Source organism: Ambystoma mexicanum, chromosome 7p (genome assembly GCF_040938575.1).
Source record: "Ambystoma mexicanum isolate Mex_15411 chromosome 7p, UKY_AmexF1_1, whole genome shotgun sequence".
In the NCBI taxonomy this organism is placed as follows: Eukaryota; Metazoa; Chordata; class Amphibia; order Caudata; family Ambystomatidae; genus Ambystoma; species Ambystoma mexicanum.
In genome coordinates this window covers 551,171,768-551,185,642 of record NC_090939.1, presented here as the reverse complement: position 1 = coordinate 551,185,642, position 13,875 = coordinate 551,171,768, and positions in this window count along the sequence as shown.

The following is a 13,875-nucleotide window of genomic DNA, read 5'->3' as shown; positions in this document are numbered from 1 at the left end:
AACAGATGAGGGTCCTGGAACGCATATCCCCAGCGCTCTACGTCCAGGTCCCTGAGAAGCAGACCTGTCTGGAGTCGAGCGGTGAGTGTACATGCATCCTGATTGTGAGCAGTGCATGTGGATATTATTCAGTAGTGTGCAGGTTGCACATCTGTTTGTATGGGGTCGAGTATGGGTGGGGGTGTACAGGGCCGTGGGGCTGACACATGCGAGGGCTGTAATGTGTGAGACATGGATGGTGCTTGTGTGTGTAGGCTTGCATGCCAAATGCAGTTGTGTGGGCACACATGTTTGGATGAATGTGTATGTAAGTAGACATGTCCGTGATGTCACGCATGTATGTTGTTTTCGGCTGCATGTATCAGCACTGTGTACATGTGCATGTGTGTGTATTTGACAAGGGTGCAACAGTGATGCAACATGGATGCATGTGACAGCGGTATGTGAAAGCCTGATTGGCAGATGTGACATGGATGCCCGTCTGAACAGTGGGACACTTGGCAGAGGTGTACACAAGCATGCAAGTGTGGTGGTGTGTGTACATGTGTGGTGCACTTCCTGTGTTGCATGTGATGTCTGGCTCACCTTTGGCTGCTCATGCTGTTGTATGTGTATGGATGGTGGTGGCAGTTGCGATATGGCTGTGGTATGGCTCATGTGTGCGAGTTGTAATGACATGTGTGTTGGGGATTGTGATGACATGTCTGAGGTTTGCCAATGCCACTCATGTACAACTGTCATGTGTGTATGTGTCCATTGTACTGTGCCCTGATGCCTGTGTTTTGTTTCTCCCTGTCTGCAGCGTCAACTGATGAAGAGGGCGGAGAAGGTGCTGTGGAGCACAGCGGCGGGTATCCGACCGCCAGCCGGAGATGCAAGGCCCGGCTCCCCTCCCAGGTAGTCATCTCGTCGGGGAGTGAGGAGTCCGGTGCCGCGTCCCAAGCCGCAGCTGCCGGGGGGAGGTCCAAGAGGCGGAGGTTGGAGTTGGACTCCTCGGCAGCAGAAGTGGCAGCTGGGACCCCACAGGGCCCGACAGGGGAAGATGGCACGGAGTCATCCAGGTTGGTGGGGGGTTTGGTGGAGGAGGAGGCCGTGCAAGCACCAGAGACGGGGTCTGGAGGTGGGGATCCCACTGGTGCTAGTGGTGCAGTGCAGGACCAGGGACAGGAGGCAGCACAGGCCGCCGCGGAGGTGCCTGTGTGCAATCCTGTCCCCGATCCTGTCCCTGCATCATCTTGCACCAGCAGGGATGCCTACATCCAGACCCGTTTTCAGGCAGGGGATGAGCTCACCTCAACTGGCCTTCCTCTGCCTGCGGATGTGGCTATCCAGGTCCGGGTTGAGCCTGTCCTGGCTGGTGTGGCGTTGCGTCAACGGGCCATGCGAGGTGACCTGAAGTCTTTTCATGGAGAGACTGCACGTCATCTCGAATGGCTCGTTGACTGGGACAGGCACAACCCGGACATGGATAGCCACGTCCGCAGGCAGAGGAAGGCCAGTTGACGTGAGCTCATCCCCTGCCTTCCTCCGTCTGATGGGGCTTGCTCCGACCCCCTCCTCAACTGGACCCCCTACGCGCCAGTCGTCCTCTGTACCATCTTCCCACCCATCAGTCACCTGGGTGCCCTGTGGAGCTGCCTCTGACGGTGCGGCCAGGCTGGTGGAGGAGGCATCCCTGCAACAGTCGGGAGTCGGACGTCCAGCAGGGGTGGCCACATCTACGACTTCACCCCAGCCGGCGGAGGATGTGCAGGCAGCAGGAGGCAGTGCACGGGCAGAGGCACAGCAGCAGCAGCAACGTGGTGGGAGCCATGAAGGCTCGGGGCCTTCGACATCGGAGGGGCAGGCATCGGCCGGAGGGCAGGAGGACCCATGACAGAGAGTGTCTTCCGTGTGGCAGCGTTTGGGCCACGCCATAAATGCGGAGCGGCAGCGGGTGGAAGAGGCACGGCTCACAATGGTCAGGGCGGAGAACTCCATGCGGAGGGGCCTGAGGCTGGCCGAGTGCCTCGAGGCAATCCGCAGGGGTTTGGAGGTGGAGACGTCGACGGCCCTGCGGACCCTCGGGGCCATGGAGGAGGACCGCCTCCGGGACATTGAGGAGGAGTTCGATGATGCCCTGGCCCGGAACATCCACAAGTGAGCCGTGGAACTAGCCTGCTGCCCTTGTACATAGTTTCTAGGTAGTGTTAGGTTTCATTTATGTTTTTATTTTATTTGGACCTTTCGGACATTGGCCACATTTTTGTATATAGTTTATTTTATTAGTTAGTGTAGTTAGATAGGTTTCCTTTATTTTGTTGGGATAATGGACCCTGGATTGTTCCCATGTACATAGTTGACAGTTGGATTGTATTTTTTTTTCTATTTTTAACCATGGAGCAATGGCTATCTTTTTTATTTCCCATTGGATTTTGTTTTGTGGACATTGACTTTGGACATTACTTTGGATTTTTATTTTTGGTTTTGCTTTTTTTGACGGACATGGTTCTTTTCATTTTTGTACATTCACGTTTCTGTTTCTTCATTTTTTATTCTATTGATGTTTCCTTTAATACATATTATTTTTGGTGAACTTCAATGTGTGGTATCTCATTGGTTTCATGCATTTCATGATATGTGTTTTGAGATTCACTGACACCCATTGGGTGTATGTGAGGGAAATGTGTTTGTTTCGGAACTTGCAATTGGTGTTCTGTGATGTAATTGCAAATTATGAGTGGGTGGATGCAATACTCGGGTGGGTGTTTTGCATTTGGAGGCTGACCATAGGGACCAGGGATCTAGATTGTGATGACATGTTGGCTGGGGAACATGAGTTGCACATGGGTGGGGGCCTGCTGGCAGGTGCCCCACAGTGCTGGGGGGTGGGGGTGGTGGGAGACATGGGTGGGGGCCTGGTGAAGGCTGCCCCTGCACTGCTGGGGGGTGGGGGTGGTGGGGAACATGAGTTGGACATGGGTGGGGGCCTGCTGGCAGGTGCCCCACAGTGCTGGGGGGTGGGGGTGGTATGAGACATGGGTGGGGGCCTGGTGGAGGCTGCCCCTGCACTGCTGGGGCGTGGGGGTGGTGGGAGACATGGGTGGGGGCCTGGTGGTGGGTGCCCCTGATGGCTGGGGGGTGGGGGGGTGGGAGACATGGGTGGGGGCCTGGTAGAGGCTGCTCCTGCACTGCTGGGGGGTGGGGGTGGTGGGAGACATGGGTGGGGGCCTGGTGGAGGCTGCCCCTGGTGACTGGTGGGTGGGGGTGGTGGGAGACATGGGTGGGGGCCTGGTGGAGGCTGCCCCTGCACTGCTGGGGGGGGTGGTGGTGGGAGACATGGGTGGGGGCCTGGTGGTGGTTGCCCGTGGGGGGTGGGGGTGGTGGGAGACATGGGTGGGGGCCTGGTAGAGGCTGCTCCTGCACTGCTGGGGGGTGGGGGTGGTGGGAGACATGGGTGGGGGCCTGGTGGAGGCTGCCCCTGGTGACTGGGGGGTGGGGGGTGGGAGACATGGGTGGGGGCCTGGTGGAGGCTGCCCCTGCACTGCTGGGGGGTGGGGGTGGTGGGAGACATGGGTGGGGGCCTGGTGGTGGGTGCCCCTGGTGGCTGGGGTGTGGGGGGGTGGGAGACATGGGTGGGGGCCTGGTAGAGGCTGCTCCTGCACTGCTGGGGGGTGGGGGTGGTGGGAGACATGGGTGGGGGCCTGGTGGAGGCTTCCCCTGGTGACTGGGGGGTGGGGGTGGTGGGAAACATGGGTGGGGGCCTGGTGGAGGCTGCCCCTGGTGACTGGGGGGTGGGGGTGGTGGGAGGCATGGGTGGGGGCCTGGTGGAGGCAGCTCCTGCACTGCTGGGGGTGGGGGTGGTGGGAGACATGGGTGGGGGCCTGGTGGTAGGTGCCCCTGTTGGCTGGGGGGTGGGGGGTGGGCGACATGGGTGGGGGCCTGGTAGAGACTGCTCCTGCACTGCTGGGGGTGGGGGTGGTGGGAGACATGGGTGGGGGCCTGGTGGAGGCTGCCCCTGGTGACTGGGGGGTGGGGGTGGTTTGAGACATGGGTGGGGGCCTGGTGGAGGCTGCCCCTGCACTGCTGGGGGGTGGGGTGGTGGGAGACATGGGTGGGGGCCTGGTAGAGGCTGCTCCTGCACTGCCGGGGGGTGGGGTGGTGGGAGACATGGGTGGGGGCCTCGTGGAGGCTGCCCCTGGTGACTGGTGGGTGGGGGTGGTGGGAGACATGGGTGGGGGCCTAGTGGAGGCTGCCCCTGCACTGCTGGGGGGTGGGGTGGTGGGAGACATGGGTGGGGGCCTGGTAGAGGCTGCTCCTGCACTGCTGGGGGGTGGGGGTGGTGGGAGACATGGGTGGGGGCCTGGTGGAGGCTGCCCCTGGTGACTGGGGGGTGGGGGTGGTGGGAGACATGGGTGGGGGCCTGGTGGAGGCTGCCCCTGCACTGCTGGGGGGTGGGGGTGGTGGGAGACATAGGTGGGGGCCTGGTAGAGGCTGCTCCTGCACTGCTGGGGTGTGTGGGTGGTGGGAGACATGGGTGGGGGCCTGGTGGAGGCTGCCCCTGGTGACTGGGGGGTGGGGGTGGTGGGAGACATGGGTGGGGGCCTGGTGGAGGCTGCTCCTGCACTGCTGGGGGGTGGGGGTGGTGGGAGACATGGGTGGGGGCCTGGTAGAGGCTGCTCCTGCACTGCTGGGGGGTGGGGGTGGTGGGAACCATGTGTGGGGGCCTGGTGGAGGCTGCCCCTGGTGACTGGGAGGTGGGGGTGGTGGGAGACATGGGTGGGGGCCTGGTGGAGGCTGCCCCTGCACTGCTGGGGGGTGGGGGTGGTGGGAGACACGGGTGGGGGCCTGGTGGTGGGTGCCCCTTGTGGCTGGCGGTTGGGGGGCCTGGGTAGACATGGGTGGGGGCCTGGTAGAGGCTGCTCCTGCACTGCTGGGGGGTGGGGGTGGTGGGAGACATGGGTGGGGGCCTGGTGGAGGCTGCTCCTGCACTGCTAGGGGGTGGGAGTGGTGGGAGACATGGGTGGGGGCCCGGTGGAGGCTGCCCCTGGTGACTGGGGGGTGGGGGTGGTGGGAGACATGGGTGGGGGCCTGGTGGAGGCTGCCCCTGGTGACTGGGGGGTGGGGGTGGTGGGAGACATGGGTGGGGGCCTGGTGGAGGCTGCTCCTGCACTGCTGGGGGGTGGGGGTGGTGGGAGACATGGGTGGGGGCCTGGTGGTGGGTGCCCCTGGTGGCTGGGGGTGGGGAGGGGCGGTGGGAGAAATGGGTGGGGGCCTGGTAGAGGCTGCTCCTGCACTGCTGGGGGGTGGGGTGGTGGGAGACATGGGTGGGGGCCTGGTGGAGGCTGCCCCTGGTGACTGGGGGGTGGGGGTGGTGGAAGACATGGGTGGGGGCCTGGTGGTGGGTGCCCCTGGTGGCTGGGGGTGGGGGGGGTGGGAGACATGGGTAGGGGGCCCGGTAGAGGTTGCTCCTGCACTGCTGGGGGGTGGGGGTGGTGGGAGACATGGGTGGGGGCCTGGTGGAGGCTGCCCCTGGTGACTGGGGGGTGGGGGTGGTGGGAGACATGGGCGGGGCCTGGTGGAGGCTGCCCCTGGTGACTGGGGGGTGGGGGTGGTGGGAGACATGGGTGGGGGCCTGGTGGAGGCTGATCCTGCACTGCTGGGGGGTGGGGGTGGTGGGAGACATGGGTGGGGGCCTGGTGGTGGGTAACCCTGGTGGCTGGGGGGTGGGGGGGTGGGAGACATGGGTGGGGGCCTGGTAGAGGCTGCTCCTGCACTGCTGGGGGGTGGGGTGGTGGGAGACATGGGTGGGGGCCTGGTGGAGGCTGCCCCTGGTGACTGGGGGTGGGGGTTGTGGGAGACATGGGTGGGGGCTTGGTGGGGGCTGCCCCTGCACTGCTGGGGAGTGGGGGTGGTGGGAGACATGGGTGGGGGCCTGGTGGAGGCTGCCCCTGGTGACTGGGGGGTGGGGGTGGTGGGAGACATGGGTGGGGGCCTGGTGGAGGCTGCCCCTGGTGACTGGGGGGTGGGGGTGGTGGGAGACATGGGTGGGGGCCTGGTGGAGGCTGCCCCTGGTGACTGGGGGGTGGGGGTGGTGGGAGACATGGGTGGGGGCCTGGTGGAGGCTGCCCCTGCACTGCTGGGGGGTGGGGGTGGTGGGAGACATGGGTGGGGGCCTGGTGGAGGCTGCCCCTGGTGACTGGGGGTTGGGGGTGGTGGGAGACATGGGTGGGGGCCTGGTGGAGGCTGCCCCTGCACTGCTGGGGGGTTGGGGTTGTGGGAGACATGAGTTGGACATGGGTGGGGGCCTGCTGGCAGGTGCCCCACAGTGCTGGGGGGTGGGGGTGGTGTGAGACATGGGTGGGGGCCTGGTGGTGGCTGCCCCTGGTGGCTGGGGGTGGGGGTGGTGGGAGACATGGGTGGGGGCCTGGTGGAGGCTGCCCCTGGTGACTGGGGGGTGGGGGTGGTGGGAGACATGGGTGGGGGCCTGGTGGAGGCTGCCCCTGCAGTGCTGGGGGTGGGGGTGGTGGGAGACATGGGTGGGGGCCTGGTGGAGGCTGCCCCTGGTGACTGGGGGTTGGGGGTGGTGGGAGACATGGGTGGGGGCCTGGTGGAGGCTGCCCCTGCACTGCTGGGGGGTTGGGGTTGTGGGAGACATGAGTTGGACATGGGTGGGGGCCTGCTGGCAGGTGCCCCACAGTGCTGGGGGGTGGGGGTGGTGTGAGACATGGGTGCGGGCCTGGTGGAGGCTGCCCCTGGTGGCTGGGGGTGCAGGGGGACATGCGTTGGTGGGCAGTAGTGCAAGTTGACATGTGGGTTGGCTGGTGGGCATGGCCATGGTTGATGGGGTGCCTGCATAACATGTGCTGGGTAGGCCCCTGTGGTGTGAGCCACCTGCAGGGGCCGTGGAGGGTGTAGAGAGAACACCTGGGAGGACCCACACGTGCAATTCACGTGTGCTGCTCCCCGCGCACCCCCGCAATACACTAGCCCGCTCCCCCAGGCCCGATCGCGTGAAAAACTTCACGCGCACCCCTGAAATACACGTAGCCCGCTCACCCAGGCCCGATCGCGTGAAAAAGTTCACGCGCACCCCTGAAATACACGTAGTCCGCTCCCCCAGGGCCGATCAAGTGAAAAAGTTCACGCGAACCCCTGAAATACACGTAGCCCGCTCCCCCAGGCCCCAACGCGTGAGAAACTTCACGCGAACCCCTGAAATACACGTAGCCCGCTCCCCCAGGCCCGATCGCGTGAGAAACTTCACGCGAACCCCTGATATACACGTAGCCCGCTCCCCCAGGCCCGATCGCGTGAGAAACTTCACGCGAACCCCTGAAATACACGTAGCCCGCTCCCCCAGGCCCGATCGCGTGAAAAAGTTCACGCGCACCCCTGAAATACACGTAGCCCGCTCCCCCAGGGCTGATCGCGTGAAAAAGTTCACGCGCACCCCTGAAATACACGTAGCCCGCTCCCCCAGGGCCGATCGCGTGAGAAACTTCACGCGAACCCCTGAAATACACGTAGCCCGCTCCCCCAGGCCGATCGCGTGAAAAAGTTCACGCGCACCCCTGAAATACACGAAGCCCGCTCCCCCAGGGCCGATCGCGTGAAAAAGTTCACGCGAACCCCTGAAATACACGTAGCCCGTTCCCCCAATCGCGTGAGAAACTTCACGCCGATCGCGTGAAAAAGTTCACGCGAACCCCTGAAATACACGTAGCCCGCTCCCCCAGGCCCGATCGCGTGAGAAACTTCACGCGAACCCCTGAAATACATGTAGCCCGCTCGCACAGGCCCAATTGCTGTATGTTGCCACTTTTGTAATGCGCAGGGACGCTACCGCCTGCCTTCGTGTGGCAGACGTGTTTTGGCTTTTGCGTGTCTTTGGTTGTGCGTGGCTTTGCCCTATTCGAATCCATGAATACGTGTGGTTCGAGTGCGTGTGGGCGTTCTGTCTGCTTCCCTGCAGTACATCCCCAGTTACGCCCTTATTTTCACACGTTGTTCCCCATTCCGCGCGTTATGCCCCGTGTCCCGCCCACTTTCTGGTGTATGCGCCGAGGTTGTGCGCTTTCACTGTGCGTGTCGCGCACGCCTTTCGGGATGTTGCAGTGACTTGTGCGCCATGCACGGGTTTGGCGCACATCCCGGGTGTACACGCGCAGGGACTTCCATGAATCGCACGCGTGCGCGTGCGCCTGTTTTTTTCCGCTTGCGCCTGCTTGCGCCTGCTTGCGCGAAGATTTTCGGCGCACGTTTGTTCCATGAATCGGCCCCTTGGTTTATTTAGAACATTTCAGAACATCCGCGTTGTCCGCGGACAAAGCAAACACAACAGGGTCTAGCACCAAAATAAATCCAACATTTAACCCATCTCTTGCTCCCCCACCCTCCCCAAACAGTTTTACACACCAACACACTCTACTAAATAGTATTTTTCCACCAAATTTCACCGCGCTGTCCGCGGACCTCCGTGAATCCAAGATGGCGGGCGTTCCCGAAAATCTGACGCGCTTCACGCTCTTCACCGTCCAATCAGCAAACATGTTACGTGTCTGCGGACATGATGCAAGCCGGTTGGCCAATCAGGACACTGTCCGCGGAGTGAACAGGGTAGTGTTTCCGCAGACCGAACATAGATATCACTATTTTTTTGTGATTACTTTTTGGTCATTTTTTTTAAAAAAACTACTGGACGGATTTTCACCAAATTTGCAAAAGCATGCTTTCGGGACCAAGCCACTGCTCCTGGACCAAATTTGATGAAAATCCGTCCAGCGGTTTGGCCTGTAGGCGTGAGCAAAGTTTTTACCCCATTCAGTCTATGAGAAAAAAATAAGTTTTGGGACCCCCCTATAACTTTGCCCCCCCGGACTAAACCTCACCAAACTTTGCAAAAATAATCAGTGTGACCCATATACTTTTTTTGCAAAGTTTGGTGAGGATTCGTCCAGGCCACCCAAAAAGGGCTCTTCCTATGGAAACAGCAACTTAACTATAACTACACAGCCACTACCGTGGCTGTGTAATATGTATTGGTATATATATATATATATATATATATATATATATATATATATATATATATATATATATATACTAAAAGAAAGTTAAATACTATATGAAACAACAATAGTTGTAGCCTCTTTCTACACCAACATCAGAAAAACACATGGGGCCTCATTATATGTTTGCTGGCCTGGGAACTACAGCACCGGTAAGCAAGCTGGTAGCATAGTTCCCTGACCGACAAACTGCAAGTTCTGCTTGAGGGTGCTATTGCGGCTGCCAGGTCTGAACTGGCGGCTGTGCTGGCACCCGAGAACAGAGCATGTCAGATGCACTGGCACTATTTATATCAGTCCTAGTGCATCCGGCTTCCCCATGCCCATTGAGCACTATGGGGCTCATATGGGAATGGGGAAGAATTTTTTTTCGGCGCCCAGGAATGGGCAAAAACCGTGTCTGGCAAGGCCGTAATGACCCGGTAATTGCCCATTTCTGGGCACCAGAAATCAATAAATACCGCTGGTAGCCGTGCCTGTATTTCAGGCACGGCTACCGGCAGCCTCGTAATGAGGCCCATGGTCTTAAAAAAATGGATTGAACAGTGTGTAGTATAAAAATATATAAAGAGGTCTTTATTCATGAACCTCTTGTTCACAGCAAGAAACAGATTAAAATCTTACAGTAGAAGAACACAATAATAGAAAAAATATATATTTACACAAAATAGGTCCAAAATCACATAGAACAAAAACATTTGCTATTGGACACACACAATTAATCACAATAAGACAAAAACACAATAGGAAAACAAATGAAAGACTGCTACAATACGTGTCCTGACATTTAATATTCTAATGAGAAACAAAGAGAATGAAAGGCACATCCTTAATTGAAAAAATATCTATAATGATTCATAGAAACACATCAAACCAAATTAAGAAGCTCAATATGTTTACTGCTGGAAAAACAAGTTTGCATGATATCTCCTAAGGTCTTAAAATACCAAACTCCCGCCTTTATTTTTAAGACTCCAAGTTTTTTAAAAAAAAGGCCTCATATGGCAAAATTGCAAATGCAAAAGAACCCATTGGTACGGTGTGGTGGCCTGAAGAAAGACAGGACACAGGCTGTGTTGAACCACAGTGTTTATTTGGACACCTTCAGTAACTCACGCAACTGGGGATGGGCAGAGTCCAGGGGCAGGGGCATAACAGCACTCACTCAAGTACGCAGTCTCTTTCATGGACTTACTTCACTGCAATCTGTGTGTGTCAGGGATGCACACATCACACATCCAGAGAACCCAGGTGGCTGCCCTCAGCCATGGCATTACGGTCTGGGTGTGTATCACTCAGATTTCAGTGCCTGGGAGCAGCTAAACTCCAGATTCAGGAGGAGCGCTGGGGCGGTGCATTCACAGAGCTGCCCGCTGAATTGTGAGCTCCGCGCGTTACTCTGCACTTCTCGCTTCAAGATCTCCTTTGATGTGAAAAGGTTGGGGGGTCAGTGCATGACAAAGTCTAGAACTTGCAGGGTTTCTTCTCTCCCGCTGTGGTCTGCCTTGGTCGGAAGGAGAAGTTGAATTGCGGGAAGGGATGTGGGGAGATTCAGGTGGATCGAGTTCTCCTTGTGTTGTTCCTCTTGGTGATTCCCCGGACGGGGGTAGGAGGCTCATGCGTGAGGGTTCGCCATGATGCTGTGTCTCCGATGAGTTTTCCCCTGGTTGATGGGGGTTGCTGGACGAACCTTGCTGGGCCGGTCCTTCTCCTGCTTCTGAGGATGGGTGGTTGATGGATTCTCTACTGCGGTACATGGCCACTCTTTCCAAATTCCATTGCTTACCGTCGTTGGTGCGGATGTGATTGGATCCTTTTACGATGACCTCTATGGGCCTACTGTATTTGGAGCCGGTCATGTTGTCTTTATGGGGAAGGCATATTTTTCGCTGACTACTGTGCAGTGAGCGACCCTGTGTTTGTCACCTTGAGCCTTCATTGCTTCCTTGTTTCGCTGAATGCGGAATACTATGTCTCGCATGTCCACGTCTTTGTCTTCCCTTACTTGCTGTAGCCAGGGGGGCACTAGCGCAGATGCCACCCTTCTCCCTCTCAACATTTGGAAAGGTGAAACGCTGGTGATGACATTTGGTGTGATGCGGTGGGCCGTGACAGCCTCCTTTAAAGTCTTTCTGGGCTCTAGAACCGAAGGATGTGCCACCTGCAGTGCTCCCTTGATGAAGCGGTTCGCTCTCTCCACTATTCCATTCACTTGCGGGTGGTACAGACTCACTCTCAGCTGTCGGATGTTATGTTTTTTTAAGAATCTTTCCATTTCTCGGGACACTAGCAGCACCCCGTTGTCGGTCACGATTTCCTCGGGGAGGCCTTCATGCTGAAAGACGGCGGTGAGCGCCTCGATGACCTTGGTCTTGGTGATGTCTGGGGCAAATTCAACCTCCACCCACTTGGAAAAGTAGTCCACCATGACTATTCTGTACTTGTGCTCTGAGGACATGCCGTCCAGTGGGCCAATGAAGTTCAGGCCTATTTTGTGGGACTTTGGTGGGCATCATTGGGGCTTGTCTCACGGACAGGAATTTGTCACTTTTGATGCATTCATGGCACCTCTCGATCATCGCCCGTATGTCCTGGTTCATGCATGGCCACCAGTAGGCATTGCATACTCTGCGTCTTGTCATGTTGCTTCCGAGGTGGCCTGAATGTGCTCTGCACAGGATTACTTTCCAGAATCCTCTGGGTGGAATTTGTATTTGTATTTTATTTATTTTAAAGCGCGTCGGGCCCAGAGGTATGTGCGTGCATAATCTTAGAGGTCTATGCAGAGTAGATCTTACTCATAGGGCCGCATTACAACTCTGGCGGTAGCCTTGCCGTTAAAAACAGCACGGCTTCGCCGGAGTTGCATTTTTTCCAGCACCAGTGAATGGGCAAGAACCGGGTCATGCCGACCCAGTAATTGCCCATTTGTGGGTGCCGGAATCAAGGGCCTCACGATCCCCATTCTGCCCCATAGGGCTGAATGGGGATGGGGACGTCGGATGCACCGGCACATTCAGAGTCGTGCCGGAGCATCCAACGTGCTCTGCTCACGGGTGCCATTACACCCGGGGGGTAGACGGCACCTGTGAGCAGAGCTCGTAGTATGGTGGTCCGGGAACTACGGTACCGGCATGCTTACTGGTACCTTAGTTCCTGGACCACGATGCTCGTAATGAGGCCCATAATCTTAGAATTACATGGTCACCGTTCCTTAGACCGTACATTAGACCGTTCATGGCAGTAATTTCATTGCTCACCTTCCATAAAGGGCATAGGCCTTCTGGGATTGCTCTTTTGTTGGGCCATCCCTCGCAGACCCACACTGCCACGCGGCGTAGAGCTTCGTTCTGCTCATATTCTTCCTGCCATTGGCGCTCACTTAGTTCCATAAATTTGCTGTTCCTGATATCGCTTATGGAGGCCACAACGCATTTGTCTTCAAGGAATGTGGTTCCTGGGGTATTTTGTTTTAGGAGCATGGACATGCATTCTGCCTGGGCCTTCTTCTAGCAGGCAATGAGGGCTATTTTGTAGGTGTAATCTTGAAGTCTTGCCACGATACTGGCCATTCTTGGTGTGGCAGTATTTGTGCCGCCTGGGTTTAACATGTGTATGAAGGGTTTGTGGTCAGTGACCAATCGGAATTTTATACCCCAGATGTATGATCTGAAATACTTGATGGCCCAGGCACACACCAACATTTCCTTTTCCACTGTGGAGTAGTTATTCTCCAATATTGACATGGCCTTTGAGGCGAAAGCTATTATTTTCTCTGTGTCACCCCTTTTTTGGGTTGGGGTGGTGCCTAGCCCGTAGGAACTGGCTTCTGTTGTGATACATGTTTCCCATTCAGGGTTGAAAGGCTTGAGACAGGGTGCGTGCAGGATTCTTCTTTTGATCTCCGTGAACGCTTCATCCTGCTGGGGCCCCCATTCGTAGATCATGCCCTTCTTCAGGCATTCCCTCATGGGGGATGTGGTTCGGAGAATCTCGGGACAAATTTCACGTAGTACTCTGCAAGGCCCATGAAAAACCGGAGTTCATCTTTGGACATTGGGCCGGGCTATTGGTTATGGCTTTGAGGAGATTCTTCTTGGGGCCCACCCCCTCCTTTGAGATGCGATACCCGAGGTACTCAACTTCATCTACGCCGAACATGCATTTTTCGTGGTGCAGCTGGAGGCCTGCTTCTTGCAGTCTACTCAATACTGTGGCGAGTTCCATGTTGTGGGTCTCTGTGTCCTTGGTGTATACAAGGATGTTGTCCTGAAGGTAGGAGACATTTGCTATTCCTTTCAACAGGGAGCTCATCATCCTCTGGAAAGCAGATGCTGCTGAGGACAAACCAAAAGGCATGCGTGTATACTGTAATGTGCGAAAGGGGTGATGAACACCGCGAGCGGGCACGAGGCCTTGTGCAAGCTTATCTGGTGGTATGCGTGACACATGTCTAGCTTCGAAAATATGGTTGCTTCTTTCATCATGAGCACAATTTCACTGATGCTGGGAAGCGGAAAGCTGTCAGTGACCACTTCTAAGTGCAGACTTCTTAGGTCAATGCATACTCTGAGGTCATTTGAAGATTTCTTTTTGATGAGTACTACTGGGCTCAACCATTCTGAGGATTCTACTGTTTCAATGGTGCCTTCTTCAACCATCTTCTGGAGATGGGCTTTCAGCACTGGTGTCACTGTGACAGGCACGTACTTGACCTTATGCTTCATGGGCATTGCATTCGGTTTGAGGTGGATCTTGTGGACATAGTTCCTGATTTTCCCTGGAGTTTTGGAGAACAGGATTGGAAAGGCTTCTTTCAAACTCA